Genomic DNA, 19,769 nt, shown 5'->3' on the forward strand with positions numbered 1-19,769 from the left:
TAAAGAGAATTTGAAGCAGTCACCAGTATATATTGCATCCCAGTGCATTTAAAGCTAGAGGATGGATTTAAGTCCTTCGCATTTTTCTGTGATGGCATGAAAAAGTGATCAATCTATTCACTTGATGGACATGGTCAAAGTGAAATATTCTTCACTATGCCAACAAGGCTGAGGTAAATATTTGAGGTTTACTTATTATCACAGGTTTAAAACCACTAACAGATGCTAGTTTTCATTTTGCAAAACCTACTGTGCTTGTGCAAGAAGGAATATTGCCAATTTGATAGTTTACGTTGAAACAATCATTCAGACTGAATTAGATCTAAGGAAATGGTCCTTTTCTCTGGATTATCAGCTGATGTTCAATCCCTGCTAGCAATGCTTAAAATGAACAATTTTTTGAAAGTTGTCCTTATTTTGGGTCCAGGTTTTGACTAGGACATTTAGCCATTTCTCTAGCAAAAAAGGATGTCTTAAAAACAAAACCAAACCAAAACAAACAAAAAAAACCCCAAACCAACCAATCAACCAAAACAAACAAAACCTAAGAAAAACCAAAACCAAAACCAAAACCAACCAACCAAAAAACCCAGAAAAAAACCCCAATCAACCCTGTGTAAAATTTCTGTGGTCCTCTCTATGTATTTATATCTCAAAGATTTCACTTTCATATAAAATCTCAAGTTATCTGTCCTCCCACTCTGCTGGGGAGTGATGTGTGTCAAGCGAAGTGTCTCCAAGCCCCAGAAGAATATGTTATCTTTGTAAGCCTCTCTGCAAGACATCCTCCTGATAGGATAGTCCCCTTTCACCTCCTCACTTAGTTTGCAGCAATTTTCCCACCCAGTCTGCTCCTTTTCATGTTTTATTTTCTCAAGACATTCCCATTTTCATCCTTAACCTATGCACACTTTTTCCAGATGTGTGGCAAACATTGCTTTTTCAGAACACGGTTTTAAAAACAAAAACATTCCAGGGGCTAATTTATTTCAGAACATCAATGTCTTTGTGTGAGGAGACACCAGATGAGTTCAGAAGCTTGTGGGAGGCCTCTCCTTCCAGCCTTCCTGGTAATATGAGTCAAAACGTTATGTACTCAGCATGAAGAGGAAACCTTCTTCCTCTGACACCGGAAAATATCTGTAGCTGAGCTGATATTAGTCCTTATGGTGGTTTAGTTGTTTATTTTGAGATTTTGTAACTCATCTACCGCCACCACCTGTGACTCCTAGAACGCTTCCATCAGCACTGTCTCCGTACAATCCTAAACATCAACTGGTCAGATTATGTCACTAATACATCTGTTCTAGAACAAGCAGCAGTCACAAGTATTGAGGCCACGTTACTGAGAACACAGCTGCGATGGGCAGGGCACATCTCCAGGATGAAGGACCACCGCCTCCTTAAGATCTTGCTTTATGGTGAACTTGCCACTGGCTGCCGCAAGAGAGGAGCCCCGAAGAGAAGCTACAAGGACTCCCTGAAACATCTCAGCCTTGGCCATATTGATCAACATAACCGGTCTATTCTGGCCTCCAATCGGGATGTCTAGAAACACACCATCTATAACGCAGCTGCTTCTTTTGAGAACGCACGCAGGATCACCCTCAAGGAGAAAAGACAACGCAGAAAGAATCATGCCTTGCAGAATATACCTCCTAAGGAGTCTTTCTGCTGTGCTTTTTGCAACCGGACATGCCTATCTCATATTGGCCTTTTTAGTCACCAGCACACTTGTAACAAATGTGGGTGGAGCTGTTCCCAAATCTTTGTTCTCGAAGCCTAGCCATGATGATGGTGATGATGATGAGGGTGCAGAATATTATGGCCCATGCTTATGGAGGTACAAGACTTTTTAGTAAGCTACTATTTTATCTACTAGTGGAGGAGACAGGGAAAATTAAGGCACTGAGATGAATGTAAGAGCTAAATCTAGACAGTATCATGAAGCTTGTCTCTGAGCTTGTGCACCTAAACACTAATAAGATGAGACTAGAAGTTTGGAGGTACCTTGAGACAAAGCTACTAATAAAAACCCTTATGTGTTGGAAATGTCATCTGAAACTCCAAGCATTCTGGAGAGAGTGTAGTCTTGAAATTAACTTAATGAATCCTAAATTGTTTACTGCTTTGCTGTATGTGGAGTTGCTTCTTAAGGGCATTTTGGTTAGTTTTTGCTTTGAGATCATTGACTTTCCCTGAAAGCTAATCCAAGCCCCTATTTTATTCAAACAGCTCAAGTATTTTTGAGATTATTTTTCAGAGCTTTATGGACAGAGCCTGAAATGGTTGTTGGCTGTGTTAACTAGTAATTATTCATTCCAGGAAATATCTAATGGTTCAAACCAAGTACAGTGCAGCTGCCATGGAAGAGATGTTAATGATAATCTTAAATATCTTGGAAAGATACATGCTGTAGCAATGGATCATGACGGCTAAAAACAAGGTCCTTCCAATCTTTATCATTACTCAGACTTAACACTGCTTGAGTAATGTCAAGAATTATTTGTGAGTAATTTAGTTCACAACTGACACAAACATTTATTTAATATACTCTTTCTACTTGTGATCCATCCTAGTAGAGGCATAATTAGAAAGCAAATGTAGATAAAATTTCCTTTCAAGCAGGCTTTTCTAAATTCATATGGAAAAGTGTCAGTTTATAAAAAATGTTTTAGAAATAACAGAATGAACATATTAGGTAGCACAAGTATCTGCAGAGTTTTTGATCCCAAACTTAATATAGGACAAAACGGAATTGACTTTCCCTGTCCACTCATTCCTTGATCACACCTCTGACACTGACAGTAAATTGCAGCTTGTTGTAGGTAGATGAATAAGATGAAATCTAGGCAAAATACAGTGTTTTCCTACAAGTTTCAGCTATTCATGAGACAATAATTATCTTCAGTTTTAATCAGCTTGGATCAGGGAAGAAGCATTAATTGTATTCATCATATTGTTCTATGTTATGAACAAACTGGTATAGTACTTAGTGGTTTTTTTGTGTGTGTGTGTTTTTTTTTGTTGTTGTTTTTGTTTTTTTTTTTTGTTTGGTTGGTTTTTTGTTTTGTTTTTTTGGTTTTTTATTTTGGTGGTGGTGGTGGTTTTGGTTTTTTTATGTGTCCATATGAAACAGGGTGAAACTTTTTCTTTGATTATACACTTGCATTTATGTTGTTGCATGTCCTTTGGATACGCAGGGTTTGAACTTGAGACATATCTTTTATCTTCAGGGGTTTTGGGGTGACTGTTAGTACTGTTCATGAATTAAATGCAGGAGATGCTTCAAAAGTTTGTCAGTAAGTGTGAGTGATATTTGATTAGATTGATTAGGTTAAACTTCTGAAGTTTATCTTGTCAATTGTAAACTTCGTTTCATTCCCTCTCCACTGATGAGAGACAGATTTATATACTGTATACCATCACATCAATATGCAGTAAAGGCAGTCAGTTAAAGAAAAAAAGTAAGAAAGAATATATGTAATTGGCTCACTAAGGACTACAAATGAAATTATGGCAGGTTGAGGTTTCAGTGGTGTGAATTATCCCCTCATTGATTATTAAACATAAATGGAAGGATAATCTAATTTCATTACAAGTTCATTTGTAGGATTTAAAACTCCTTTTCCAGAATGATTTTCCTGGCCTCTGTTTAAGAGATGTTCAGTAGTGCTTGTCCCTTACAAAAAGCCACCACTGGAGTTACTTCAGAAAGAGGCTTCACTTGAGGATATTTTCATTCCTAGTCACTTTTGTCATGGCTTGTCTGAATAACTAAAAGTGTGGGTTTTTTTCCTCTCACTCATTTGGGCTATTGACTGTGTATTAAAGGACTAATGTGTAGCTTGCTGGTTTAATATTCTTAAAACTATATTTCTTGAATGAGGTTTGCATTTTACCAGTGTCTTCAAATCCTGAAGGAAACACACATTGTGACTTCCTGTGATCCCTCCAAGTCAACAGGAAGTCAAGCATCCACCCTTATTTTAGCTAGTTTTGGAGAAATGTGATTAATCAAGGATAAGAATGACCAGTTCTTGGAGGAATTATGAATTGTAGCACATCATGAATGTGCTACAACGTCACACAGATTAACCTGTGGGGTGATAAAAACACAAGTACTAGATTTCCCCTAGATTTCCTCTTCAGAGGAGTTGGCACCTGTGAAGTAGATAGGATGCTGCTTTGCCAGAAGTGCTTGTTAGAGTCTTACAGTTTATCATTTTTTTATAGTTTAATAGTTTGTAGCCATTAAGGATCCTCCTTTCTGGTTGTATTCCTCTGAGCTGAAAGGAGGGATGTGACTGTGAAACAGAGTCATTAGGCAGGGTCATCTGAGCATTGTTTCTAGCAGGTTTTGCTGAACAGCTACTGTCCTTATACATCATCTTTTCATATGAAAACTGCAAATCTGATTGCGACCTTTAAGCATTAAAAACATAAACCCAGCTAATATTGTTGTGGAGTCTTTGGGATCCTGGACTAACAGACCATTGCTCCAACTTTGGCATTTATGCTTTCTGTGTCTTTGCCTACTGTAATTTCATTCATTACAAGCAAGGTTGAACTTGTTTACTAACAAGATAGAGTATCTCCAGAGTTTTAGGTAGGCAGTAGTCTATCTTCTGGGAAAAAAGTCAACTGAATTATTTTCTCCAGCTCCCAGGACTTCTGCTATTGGATCATCCTGAAGGTCAGGATTAGTAAAGTGGAGTCTGTACATGTGTAGCTAGCACTGTGTCAAAGCTAATTGGATCATTTTTACTTCTCTGATGTTGCAAACCTAGAAGATTTAGGGAACATTATATTGCTATAAAAATATATTCTTTTCTACACCTACCATTAAACAGAGTGTCCTCTAAGGCTTGAAATATTTTTTCTAACTGTTATGCCAATTTATTTTTAAATTGACTCCTGAATTAAGGATGATGTGTTTTCTTTAGCTGCACTAATGAATATGTTTTCACAGTAAGGATGATTTTAAATCTTGTCTGCTTCATTAACTTGTGATAGCGCGTAACATTAATCCCAAACTTCTTTAATACTTCATTTTACAATTGAAAAATAAAAATATTTGTCTTGTAGGAGAATGTTTTGGTCAGTTAATAAGTATTTCAGATGTTGAGCCAAAACTCCATCTGGAATTATCGGAGAACTAATGTCTGTGATTTTTTAAAAAAGAATTTTTGGCATTTTTTTGGCAAGAATACAAGTGATAATGGAACTGAGAACGCCATAGCCAGATTGCTCCAGGGGGAGGGGTGGAGTGGTTTGGTTCCTATGTTGCTGCTTCTATGAATCTGCTGACATCCCTGAAATCTCTGGGGTTGTTTTGAGTACAATTAAGATTAGAATCTAGTTCATCGTCACAGTATAGTCCTAAAGTCAGTCTCTAGGCCAGAACAGACCCAAATGTTTCATCGAAATTGTGCTTTTTTGACAGGGGATGTAGAGAATAACTGTCTGGGCAATAAACAATTCTGTAACAACTGTCACTGTTTATTACACCTGAAAGTGGTTTAACGTAAAGACAGGTGGATATCATTGTCACTGTGATACTTACCCTGACCAAGTAATGGACATTCTAGGCATCTAAGATGATATCCATAGTGACAAAAACTGGGTCCTAATTAAACTGGGACTAAGATTAGCATTGTCTCTGTTCAGTCCTGTTGGACAAGCCATGTCTCTCATTGTTCCTTAATACTTTTTTACTCTTTTTTTTTTTTGTCAATAAATCAAGTAATTTTTACTTCTGAGTCTTGGGAGAAGTGATGGATTTAATTCTAGGACTCAGAAAAACAGCATTTTTCAGTCTTTCTCTGGAAAATACTTGGTTTTAGTGAGTAGAGCTTTCTCTGATAATGTCTGAAACATTTTTTTGACCGTTTTACAGGGAAAACAATGTTTCTAGGTGAAAACAATGAGGGTCTGAAAACCCTCAGGCTTGTACAAGATCAGCAAGAAAAGGTGATAATATAGATGACAAACTGAGTCAAAAGTACTCATGGTATTGCTAAAAAGCAAGCCTCCAACTGGACATGTGAACAAAGCTGTAGTTTAGAGGGCATGAGTGTAAACTCGAGGGTTAGGCTTTTGGCCATGAATACTTTTGAGCTCATTGCTTGAGTGATTGCTGGCTCAGTTGAAGAGCAAAGAAAACAGCTTAGGAGATAACCTACAAAGCAGGAATGAAACGGCTATATTTTACATCATAGAAGATGAAGATAAATATGTCAACAATTTTTAAGGACATGAAAGATTGCTGAGAAGGAGGGTGTAATTGTTATTTGTTTACATGATGGGTGGAGCAAGAAGTAAGGGGTTTAAACTGCACAAAGAAATTCCTCCTCAGGTCTCTTTTAGCCCCTTTTGTTTATGATGATATTGTACTATAAATATTCAAAACTATATTAAATGCAGTTGCAAACAAAGTCTTCTTTTATATAAATGTAAGAAAACAAAGAAGCTAATTTAAAAAAACCCATACAACCAACCCAACCCAAAAATAAAACAACAAAAAAAGCCTCAAAACACCATCAACAAACAACCCACCCAAACATAGCACAGTGCCACTAAAACAGCAACATGAAAAACTCCTGGGGAATTGAAACTATGCGGTTTGGAAGCCTTGAAAGGCAGTATTTTGAGTAGGGAGGTGAATATATTTGTGGGAGGAATCAGGGGGTTCAAACTGATTCAGAGAAGCAGAAAACCAGGACTGTCCAGAGATGACCTCACAGGAAGAGGATGAAGGCTTCTGAGCTGGGATCCGGCTCAGAGACTTTGAAAAATGATGAAGCTATTGTTGATTTGCTTTATGTTCTCAGCAAAAAAATCCCTCCTTCATTTAAGATGAGAAATTAACAATAATAGTCTAGGTCTTTTGATACAAACCTTCTTTATTTATGAAATAAATGAAAAAAATTACAAAATATTCTCTATTTATAATCACTCTGCTCAATAAGGAGTATAGCCTGATTATTAAAATATAGAGTAATTATTTCAGTCCTGACATAGAACTGGAAGAAATTTCCCAATGAAAAGCACTTCTGGGCCAGTGTTTTACTTGTGATGATTTTTATTGACATGCCAAAATTAACTAGGCATGGCAGAGAACTACTGGGTGTACTCAGTATTTTGTTATCAAGTGAAGGTGTGGGAAAAATATCTGGAGACCCTTACTACTACTAAATATCATGGTATTGAGGCACTTGATATGAATTTTTGGTCACTAAGACTCTTGGAGAAAAAGTTGTTTCTTTCAAATGAGGCAAAAATTTATAAACTGCATATAATAGTTAAAAATGTGACAAACATGCTTAACTTCTGTTCAAAGATAGGTCTGATTCACACTGCAGTTAATGTTTCAAATGTCCCCCAAGATCAAGTCCTGAATATTTATTTTTGGGAAGTGCCAGTGGTCAGACTGATCTTCAGTTAAAGGCTTTGCTCCTCTGTCCTCTTTCTGCTTCAGTTACGTATAAATCATAGAGAAGGTAATGTAGTTACTGTATTAATTATATTTGATGTGTTATATAAGGTTACTTCTGCGCTTGACAGTAACAAAATTCCATGCTTCAAGGCATTTCTTGATCACTTTTTATCATAAAACAGCCAATGTAACATAGCTTCCTGGAAAGCATTGTGCAAGTGACTTTGTTTCATCTATCTGATAAACTTCATTCAATAGAAAAATGGATGAGAAAGCCTGTGAACTTTATTCACTATGAAAATCTACAACCCTCAGCAAATGAATGACTGATCACTGGCAGTCTTAGGCACAGACAGACAGAGGTACCAACATTATTTGGAAGGTTCTTAAATGGATAAGGGAATGGAATTAAAGTTAGGAAGAAGTTTGATGACGTTATCTCTAGTTGAAACTAGTACTGATATTCAGTTCATTTCATAGAGTAAATAAATACACCAACAAAAAAAGGAGCATTTCTGACCAAAGAAACCCCACATTTAAATCCTTCAGAAATATACAAATACTATTGACAGTGAGGTGTTTCCTACTTGGAATTCCTAAGTGAGAGCAGCATGATGACCTAGAGGATACAGACTGAGGAGCTGCATGTGAGAAAATCACAAATGGTAAAGCTATCACTCTGATCATTTGTCAGTAAGAGTATGCTTAGATTTATAACATCTTTTATATGAAGACTATAAAATGATTTGGTTATGACACTAACTTACCTTTTTATGTATTATTTAATTTCTTTTTGTACAAAATTAGCCCTAAATTGGCAAGTCTATGAAAGATCTTTAAATACTGAATTATTATTAAGACTTTTTATAACCATTTACTTCACATTACACTTTTCCCTCACACACATTAAGAAAGATCATGACCTGTCTCCTTCCCAGAGTTCTCATTATCAGAATGAATTCTACAAATTTTATTTTGTAGGGATATAAGAATTGTCTTAGTGGAATTATCAGTCCTAGAGCTATGTCTCATGTTATGGATAATGGTAGAAATCAAAACTTTTATGCACTCCCTTCTACTCCTACTCTCACAATCCACCTCATTGCAATACTTCATCACGTTATTTTCTTCTGACCCCATTTCATGCTTTGGAACACAGTTACTGACAAGCCTTGTAGTTTTGTACCTGTAGGTATCTGTAAAAGTTGATTTTTTTATTAGCAAATATATAATTACTTTCAAGAATGCACCAGAGTAATGTTTTGGGACAGTGAATTCCAGAGTGTAGTTATGTATTATACTCATGATGACATCTGTGATTGAGGCTTCTATATATTTTTACTGTTTTAAATTTGCTCACAAATGGCTTTGTGAAGCAAATGCTTTTTGTGGTAGAGTTCCAAAGAGTTAAAAAATAAAATGTGAGAGACTGCAAGCAATTGCAGACAACTGCAGCACCAACCTTATCATCTTGTCTCACTTCATTTTCAATATATTCTGCTTCTTCAAGTTGAAACTGAGAAGAGACTTCTTTTAAGGCTTGGAAAATGCCTGAAAGATCCTGTTATAAGACTGGGTACTGAAGAAAAGTTTTGAAGCTTAGAGGAAGACAGATCTACTTCATAAAAGGAGAAATGGCTATCTCATAATTATGTGAAAAATCTTATCTGGATTATTTTCTCTAGATGTTGTTAATTCTCTCATTTAAAAATAGCCTTGCACAGATGCTTATCTAGAGCAACTCTTCTGGCCTCATATCACTCTGATGGTGCAGCTGAGCTTGTTTGGCAAGGGAATTCTTCCAGCTGATTAATTCCTACTAATTGGTAGGATTTTGTAGTTGGATGACTCCCACGAAGTCCATTGACGAATGTTACTGTAGAGCAAGCCTATTCCTTACAGGTGACCGAGTGAGCTGAGACTTCTCCCTCAAGTATGTGGTTGTATTTAATTGTGTAAGTTTAGCCTTTATGTTTTTATGCCTCCTGGAGGAATATCTTGACTAGGCTCCTGTTTCATTGCTCTGGAAATTCCCCCTCAGTCTTTGTGGATCTGCCAAAGGGCACAGATAAATGGGGTCTCCCTCTCTTCACTTTCAGTGAGCACCGTGTAGTTGCCCAGACACATGTGGATGGGTAGGAGTTACTTGCTACTGTTGACGAAACAAGAGAGCAAATTATACCACCAGTGTTTGTTTTGTGTGTGCCCTTTGTCCACAGTAGGAGGAATTGGGAGTGCCTGACTCATGTTTTGCCAGCAATCAGGAAATCTTCCCTATATCAGAAACAAGGTAAGTTCAGTGTGTTGAGGTCTGGTCATGTCTTCCCCACTGATGGCAAAACTAGATTTTCACTAGCTATATCCTTTCTGGCCTTATTATATGGCTCCAAATCAAGTGCTAGCAAAGGGCTATACTATTCTCCATCCATTATAAGATAAAATTAGATAATTCAGGCCCTGAATTTTAAAGCTGTGGTTATCTTCTCACTACTTTTTTTTTTAAGACCCTTCTGTGTGTTTTTCTCAAAGTCCTATGTAAATAGTAGATCTTACTGTAGTTTAAAATCAGTATCACTAATTCCTTTACTGGGGGGAAAATATTCAGTCTTATTTGCCACTGTTCTACAGGATTTCATCATATCTTCTAGCGGCATTATGATGATTTGAGAAGTGTATCCACATTTTTACTTGTCTAGACAGCTGGGTGGAAAGCAGAAGAATCATACCATAAGGAATTCAGTCATGTACAATGCTTGAGTGGATTGGGACCCAAAATTTGACTGTGCTTATGAATGTTGCTGTAATATAGAATGCTTACTAAGTCTTACCAACCTCCAAAAGCTGCAACCTTGCAAAAAGTATCAACCTTTTTCTGATAATTTTCCACTTGATGAGCCCTTTCTGTAGGGGTCTTTTAATAGAAAAAAAAATATTTCTTAGGCTTTATTTCTTTAAACAGACATTTTGCATTTTTTTCCAATCCCAGGCAGGTACTATGTATTGAAGTTATTAGTCATTTCTTGTTTGTTCGGTTGGTTTTTTCACTAGAATTTCTTTTACATGAGCGAGAAGTTAGAAAGAAAAACAGCTACATTTCTATCAAGCAATTGAAAAGTATAAACTGTACTACAGAAATTTTTCTGGAGCTAAAAGTATTTTGGGAGACATGTAAAAGTGTTTGCAATTCAGATATCTGTCTCTTTCCTTCAAAGATATTAAAAAAACCAGACTGACTAACTAGTAGGTGTAGCTTAGTCACAAAATCCTACATGTAGTGATCATAACTCTAGACTATTATTCCACTTATATTTTCATTAGTGCTATAAACTTCTCTGCATGGCAAGATTTAGAGGCAAATTACATCTTGTAAAGAATTTTTAAAATAAATATATTCTTTTCCCTGATGTGTCAATATTGAAGAATTTATAATACCATGATGGTCCTTAAAAGTATAATGTGGAAAATATTCCAAAAAATGGTGAGATCTTTTCTGCATATAAAGCTCCTACTTGGTTAAAATTGAGCTTCATGTTTGATTTTTGTCCCTTCCTCTGAACAAATTCTGTGAGATTTGACACCAAAATAGTCTAGGTGAATATTGTATTTCCTGGTGGAATTGTCATGAAAATTTTTTACTTTGGCTTTTTAGCACAGTAATGATTAAAAAAGTGTTGTGGTCTACTAGGTTATTTGAGTTTTGGTTTTATACAATTAGCAACCCTTTTTCTGTGATCATGTGTGTTGTATACAGTGTTTTTCAGGTGCAAACAAGGATTTCTCTGTCCCAGAACATATCTGAAAGATGTTACAGAAAAACTAAGAGTTTTACTGACTCCAAAGCCTGAGTAGCTCCAAGAGGTATATAGCATAACACGTTTCTGACAAGCAATAAAGAATTTATATGTAGTTCAAAATGATCTTATTTTAAATCAATATTTAAACTCTAGTTACAAAATTCAAAATGAATGAAACATTGGTATGATCTTACAAGTCTGAGTCATGAGATTAAAATTCATTTTAAAGATTGGGTAACAAGCATAGTTTATAGACTGGGTAACAAAAATATCAGTAATGCGATTCTGTAAAAGGCTGAGTCTACTGAACTCTCCTTAAATCAGGTTTGAGTTTGGCTTTGTAACAATCATGGTGGAAAAAAGGTCTGTGACACAGACAGTGATAGAATTTTTCTTGATCAGGAAAAAAAACAACTAACATTTTCTTCCCAGATGGGCTTTCCTGAACTTCATTTTATTTTGTTGTGTATATGAGAGATAAAAACAATTAAATGGGCCTTAGCTCTCAAAATGTGAAATAGAATCAATGTAAGAAACTATTTTTGCCTGTCATTCACAGCCCTAAGCTTTAGGTAGCATATGATTGATTGAACTTAAGCACCTAACGTGGTGGGAAACACAAGCAAATCCCTATAGCCATGGAACTGTGAAAGAGTTCCCGTTCAACAAATATTAGAAAACTGGAATTGCAATGGATGTAACCAATGCTGATCTACAACTATTTTGAAGATATCTAAAACTCCAACTTTAAAAAGGAGTCAAACATAAATTAACCAGGAAAACACAATGCTAAGTCGCTAATTGCTCCACTAATATGATGATACGCAGCTCTTGGGAAGCTTTAAGATTTTGACGACAATGGGGAAAAAGACTGACAATGGACCGCAAAATAGCCCATGGGATTCTTAATGGGATGTGGGATACTTTGCTTGCAAATTGCCTGATGAAATTCAGTCTCTGTCCTTTATAACTGGCTATCATATCATGCAGTAGTAGTTATGTAACTACTGTGTAGGAAATTAACTGCTGCTCTTCAATTAAATACATCCCCAGTAAGTGGACAAGGGTCACAGCTGGTGAGGTTTTTTTAGACTCTGCAGCTTAGGAAACTAATAATGAATGGGACCTCCTGGCTCATTAAACCCAATCGCACAGTTCTGTAGACCATTTGTATTTTAATATTTATTTTGTAAACAAATGAAATTCCACATGAAATCTACTTTTTTTTTTTGTACTCAACTGAAGAGGCACTGTTATTGAAGAACAGTTGGACAGAGATCATGATGTAGATTTTGCTTTACTCTTAGTAATCTTCTAGTCACATAATAAATTTGTTCTCTTTGTAAGCCATTGATTTCTCTACCAGATAAATTTTTTATTTGAGTAACTCTGAAACCTCCATAGCGTTTAACTCATTTGCTCTACTTATATATATGACAAAAAATATTTTTCTTCAACACTCTTTTTTGGGGGGGTTCTATGTAAAATTCTTCTATTTTTCTATATTTTTTCATTCTTTCAATCATCTCAGACTTTCAGTTAGTCTTTCTGAAAACTGGTGATTATAATTTTGTATTTTAGATGAGATCTTAGTGCTTTATATTTCTTTATTGAAAATGTTTCTTGATACTAAAATTATTATTTTTAAGCACAGTTTAAAAAACGAATGCAGTCAGTCTCTAATTCAATGTTGCTCAATTTATTATCTGTAGTGATTTCAATTCTAACTTTTAGTGCAGACAGTCTTGATTCAATGTTGAAGTAAAATTTACTGCATGACTTTGCATTTAATTCTGTTTAAACGCCTCAAATTAAGTTTTACTGCAATTCCTCGGGTCATCCAGACATTTTGTATGTTATTCTGATCCTTATTTAGCAAAAATATTTACCTACTACTGAATACTGGAATTATATGCATAAGTGACAACTTTTATGACAGAGAGTATTTTAATAACCTAGGTTGGTGATTGTTGATCCTTTCAATCATGTAATCCTGTGGGTGGCTTCATTATAAACTCATCCATAAGGCTATTTCAATATCACAACCAATGTATTTATGTAAAATGAGTTCAGGCAACATTATATATAGTGAAGCTTATATGTAACCATGTAAGCGAATTTATATGCGCATTTAAATTGTACATACAGTTGTCTTTCACTTCTTGTATTCTCAGTTATAAGCTCCCTCTTGTCATTTTATGGTTTTAGATTACATCTTGGGTAATACACTTTACATGTAGCTGTGCACTTCAATCTAAGCACGTTTTTAAAAATAGTGCTGTAAGTTATTTGACTGGTTTTCACAGTACATTTTGACTGATGAAGTAGAAGAACATAAAGCCAACTTTGCCACATAATAAAACAGTTAGTAATGGATTTTAGATGCAAACATACGTAGGGATAATATGCTATGTTAATGACTATGATGATTTATCTTCCTGAACATGATTGAGAGTATTTTAGCCTAACCTGTTTAAAGTTTTTATCACTGAATTAGAAAATAAATTTTAATCCTATTTGCTAAAGAGAATGCCAAAACATATGTAGTGAGAAATCATGTAATGGCTATTATAAAGGGCTTAGGTCAGTCAGCCTTGATCGGCAGGTGACTTGGATACAGGAAAATGTTACAAGTGCCAAATGTAGGATTCTTCTTACAGGAATAAAAGAATTACATTATATTTTCAGAATGGCAGAATCCTTGATGGGAAATAACAAGGTTCAAGTCTATGCAGAATGGAAAATATTTACAGTGCAGTATAATTTTCCATAGCTTACAGGGCATCTGTGTGATATCTTCCTTGAATGACTGGCGATAAATCAAAAGATGTTATTAGAAGAACAAGAATGGCAAAACAGTGACCTTGAAGCTTCATCTTCTCAAAGATGGTCTGGATAATGAATATGAGGAGATACTTCTTATTCTCCTTACAGAGAATTCTTATTCTTCCTTACAGAGACCTTTTTGCCAAAGTTAATGGAATAGATCAGAAATCAGTGATCTGTTAAGATCCAACTGGAAGATCAAAATGGAAATTTCAGACTCCTGCATCCTGGCACGGAATGAGACAGGATCTACACTGAGCTTGTTATTATTTGCCCCTTAAGAATGCAGAAAATAACAAAACTCAGTCAAACCTATTTAATTTTTAACTAATATTAATACATGAAGAAAAAATATTATAGGACCTATATATATATATACACACATATATATATATACATATTTGAGTATTGAATATATATATAGGAGATATATATCTATATATATACTTGTGTAGCAGAAACAAAAGAAATTGCAATCCCAAAATAGCACTGCTTTTTAGTTAAGGAACAAAAATAACAAAATATATTTAAGAAAAGTATTAGCTATGTGTATATGGAAAAGTATCTTGGCAGGTAAAAGGAAACTCTCTGGAAGTGCTCCTGCAAACTCAGATAAAAGGTGATTGAACCATAAGGTCTTATCCCCCCAAACATGGGGAATAGACTGATCATTTCAGGAACGTGGAAAAGCAAGCTGGAAGGTGGCACCTAGCCAGAGACTATAAAAGAAATTCTTGTAACCAATCAGCTGAACATGTGCTTAAGGCCAGAAAGGCAAAGCAAATCTAATGCTTAAAGTCTTACAGTGAAAAAAAAAAGATAAATTTTTGATAGGGAAAGAAAACACGCAGCTTGCTAATCACCATAGTAAACAGGGAGTTAAGGCTCAGATTTTTCCTTTTTCTTTAGATCTCTATGGCTACCCTATTTAAGACAAAAGATTAAATTTAATTTCATATATAACCTCTAACTGACTAGTCAAGTGCTTGATATATCTGAAAACAATTCAGTTATCTGAAGTATAATATGAACTTTGTACCTCAATATCAGATTACTCTTTGTAGAAAGAGTGTGCTGACTGGACCTCTTTCAGTACTCAATTATGTAGTCATTTACACTTGTGAGAAGCAGCACACTAAAACGTTGGTTCACTTTACATCCATATCACAATCAACATTTGTATGGATGACTGCTTAGAATTCAAGGGAAGTAAGAACTGGGGCACGAACCACCCTTTTTGTCCTGCTCATCTGAATAAATTTATTCCCTGAAGGCTACAGAAATGTTGAAGAATTTAAGTGTTCACTCAGAACAGAAGTTCTGTAGGCTGCGTGGGGGCAGAAACTACCAAGGAATGTTTCGTATCAAATTTACACCCAACAGAGCGAGGATGAGTAATTGCTAGGTGAGAAGTTGCTAAGCTTTGTGTTAGCAGTTCTGAGTTCAGCTATAAGATATTATCTAAGATCCAATGGAGAGCTGACTAGGTGACTCAGAAAATTAGTAATAGCTTATACAATCATTTCTAGGTCAACAGTTTGTATATACTGAACTTTATTGTTGTCTATATTTGTTTTAGTGAATGGACCTCTTAAAATAACTGCCATGGCAGGCGTTCTTTGGCATAGTTGCTTATTACTGCAGTAGAAACTGAGGCCTGACTGGAAGGGAGGATGTAAATGCTCTATCAGCCCTAGAAGTAGCTCTTTCAAAGCAGAAATTAGATGTGTGCAGTGTAATATGGAAAAAGTAGAACAAAGAAATTTAAAACCAGCTGAGGCAACTAAACTATCATTCTGATACTCCCCATAAAAAACTTAAATTCACCAAATTTTCCCTGAACTAACCTTGGTATCCTGTGTAAGTGACAGCCCTAAAGACATTCAGTGCCAGAATCCCTCTTGTAAGGTACCTTCTCCTCTCAGTTGTCTACTGGAAGAGCAAAGGCTTTTTACGGTGAGTGCATTATTAAAATACTTGAATCAGAATGAAAAAAAAAAAACAGCTCTGAATATGAAGAATCACATTGCTTCCTTTAGCTGCTTATCTCCAAGTTTCTTCCAGTGTTTTTTCACTTTCTCTCTAAGAATTGTGTTCTTTTCTAATTGGAGTTTGCTCATCGTCAGCTTGCAATCATTAGTTAAGATTGTCTTTTATTAAGAGTTTGGATAGGTCTTTATTGTCAAGTATTGCCTGCCTGTGAAAGTTACTATGTCTTATAGGTAGGTTAATTGAACAACTGTAAACGTTAGCAGTCCATCAGTGAAGAAGATTCTGTTCTTGAATTAGACCTAAACAATAACACTGACTTTTAAAGGCTGACCATTTCCCTAGTGCTTTGAAATTGTCTAGTATATTTAGGAGATGTCTAAGAAAATTGGGTTATGTATGGATAAGTAAATAATAGCAAATCACTGATACTTAACACTTTATAATGCAGTTCCTATTTATGTTGCTGCATTTGAAAATAATAGATTACATGTTAGTGTTATTGTGCAAGAATTAGGTGTTTGAGATAATTTTAATATGCTTCATTAGGCACTGAAAAAATAGAAAACCACCTTCATTTTACAGTCTTTTTTGCATATGGAGTCTTGTTCATTATTTGAAAACTTAAAGTCATGGAATTGAAATAAAGAGAAACAGTTCAAACTAATGATACAACCAGGCCTCTTTCGAGAATCCCAATAAAATATCTTTTGCAAAACATTATATCAATTGTTATTTGAAAAGCAGTATTTTCATTTTTATATCCTCTGTGTTTCTTAAGAAGAAAGCAAGAAGGGTAAGACAGGCATTTTAATAGAGTCAGAATTTCTGAAGGAGAGCTTTTTCTGAGATTCATAATTCAAATTTTCAGATTCAATATTCTTTATTGGTTTGGGAGTGGAGGGGGTACTGATAGCTTTGGACATCTGTGTACTTCGAATATTTGGACCTCCTGAGGGACACCCACTCCTACTTACACATTGTATATGAACTTGACATTTAGAAATTTTCTGCTTCTTTATTTACACTTAGAATTTCCATGAAAAGGTTTAAATTGAAAGGATCGTATAAGACATTTCTCTTACATTTAGATTACCTCTAGATGCATCTTCTGCCCACAAAACAGACTCAGCCCAATGTTTTCTGAAGACTAAGTTATTTTTTCATAACATATTAATTATACATATGTTAAATCTGTTTTCATGTTCATGTTTTCTACTCTTTACAGTAGTTTCCATGTATTTTTCATTCCAGTGAGTTCTCGTCATTTCAGTGAGTCTCAAAAAGTATCTTTGCGATCTCCTGAACACACTATTTCCCAAATAATTAATACCAAATGTGTCAAAACCAGCAATAAGTTTTCCAAAACACATTTTCATAGGTGACAAGGTGACAGCATTTTCTTCAAAAATTGCTGTTAGACAGAACTTCAGAGAGTGATTCTGTACAACTACAAAGGACAAATATAAAAAATCAAGACAGATATCAAAATAGAAAAGGATAAATATCTTCATCCTCAGTGTTCTTCTCCTTCATCCTCTTTTTCTCTGACAGCAGAATTCCTGCTGATTTCTTCCTTGTGGAGGTTAGTGTTGAGCCCACTGTTACCCCCACATTCTTTGAAAATGAAGTAACTCTCTTGCTTATCAAGAAGAGTTCATTACAAAGCACCATTGTGACTGATAAATTTGAGCAGATAGAGGTGCAAAAGAACAAAAAAAAACATTTGGGAAAATATGAAAACTCAAAAATAGGTCACAGTTCAGTTTGTAATAGGAAAAACTGGAGAGAGTAGTGGAAAATAAAGATATAGTGTAAACCTCTTTCCATATTCTCACACCTGTGGAAAAGCTACATTAATTTCCTTGATTCCATCATGAATAATTGCTATACATTGGGGACAATTTTAAATAATGCTTTTCAGGTGTTAGGTACTTCAATCACATGAAATCACACAGAACAGTGTGAAGACATTTTTGAAGAGGGACTTTTTTTAATATTAGTGTTAAATAAATTATACTTTTGAAGTATCTCCACTCTTTATTTACCGCATTTCTGTGATAACAGGTGTTTGCATCACCTTAGTAGCAAAAGCTGGGTTTTGCACACATTTGGGGACATGTGTGTTCTAAATACGTGTGATACTGATTAATAATACTGATTAAAAACTTCAGTGCTTTTTGAATCTTGGAAACTGAAATAATTTTCTTGAAGGAATAGATAATATAGATAATAATATTTACCTGAATCAATAGTGTTAGAAGTAATGGGAGAGTCTGATTTTCACTCTTTGGAGTGTTTCTGGTACAGGCTTTTCTGATGCAGATCAGACCACCATTTAGCTTGGCTAAAACCCTCAAGCAATCTAAAGTGGTCTAGATTTAAATTCTGACGGCACTAGAAAGCACCAGCTCAAAAACAGTGTATCACCTGAGTCTCTCTTCATACCTTACAGTGATTTGAGTAACCAGTTCATGAGCATCTGATACAGGAAGGAATTTGATTAATCACTCCATCAAGGTTGATGCTCTAGTTACCTTTTGGTGCTAGTAACATGAATTAGGACAGAATTTTGCCCATTTTCGAAACACAATACACCCTGGTCTTTGGGCATTAATATGTTAGAATTTGCATCTGAATGCAGGAAACAAAGCAAAACCACAGAGTTGGTAATTCCTCTGTCTCAGCACATGTATAAATCTAAATACAAATTTAAATGCTTTCCTAAATAATGATGTCTTTGTTAATTTGAGTTGTAATGAAGATGACAAATTTTAATGAATGGTATGATTTTCCTCCCTCCAAATGTATTATTCAAAACATTTATTTTCATTGTTCACAAAGCCGTACCAGAAATAAAGACAATTGAAATATCTTCCTGCTTGAATAGGATTTTTTACATGCTGAATATTTGAAATTTTTTTGAGTCTTTGTTGTTTTTTTTTACCAATCTTCTTGTTGAAGTCTTAGTGGAAAGAAATTTGGCAACTTTTCTCCATGAATTATATTCTAGTAGAAGCAACATTGACATGTTTTTTTTCTTTCTCAGTTTTGTCCCATTAAAATTTGTTTTCCAGACTTTAAAGTGGAAAGTAGGGTGGACTGCAAATTCTTACAAATAGGCTTAACAGCTGTAAGACTTCTTGTATCACCTAGACCTATAACCTAATAGTCTACAGGAGTATGGAAGTCGTGTAGAATGTCATATTTCAATTTTCTTAATGTAATCCCTTACCAACCTGTACGTGTGGAAGTTCCCTGTGAAAGAGTCTTGTCAATACAATATTTGATAGATCATACTTTGAGAAGTGTTTATTACTGCTGTTGTCACATATTTTAAATTATGTTGTAACATTAATTTCTTCCTTGTGACTTTATTTCATTTGGTGTCTTTTGTTAGACCAACTATTAGAACTGGAAGCATCTCACAACTTCGGGTCTGTATAAACCTTTTTGACTCCAATGTTAGACCCTCAACTCAACAACAGTTTTCCTCCTGACTAAAACTCCAGAGTCACACTGCACATGAGAATTCCCTGTGTCACTCTTTGTGGCTGCTGTGAACCCCATATACCTAGAAGCATATCTATTATCCTCTGACATAAAAAATAGCATACGGAATGCAATAGAAGCACCTCTTCAAAAAAAACCCAAAAAAACCAAAAAAAACCCCAAAAAACCCCAACAAACAAAACAGAAACACACACACCAAAAAAAAACCC

Source organism: Pipra filicauda, unplaced genomic scaffold (assembly GCF_003945595.2).
Source record: "Pipra filicauda isolate LSUMZ 115617 unplaced genomic scaffold, ASM394559v2 scaffold79_size2787110_pilon, whole genome shotgun sequence".
Taxonomy (NCBI): domain Eukaryota; kingdom Metazoa; phylum Chordata; class Aves; order Passeriformes; family Pipridae; genus Pipra; species Pipra filicauda.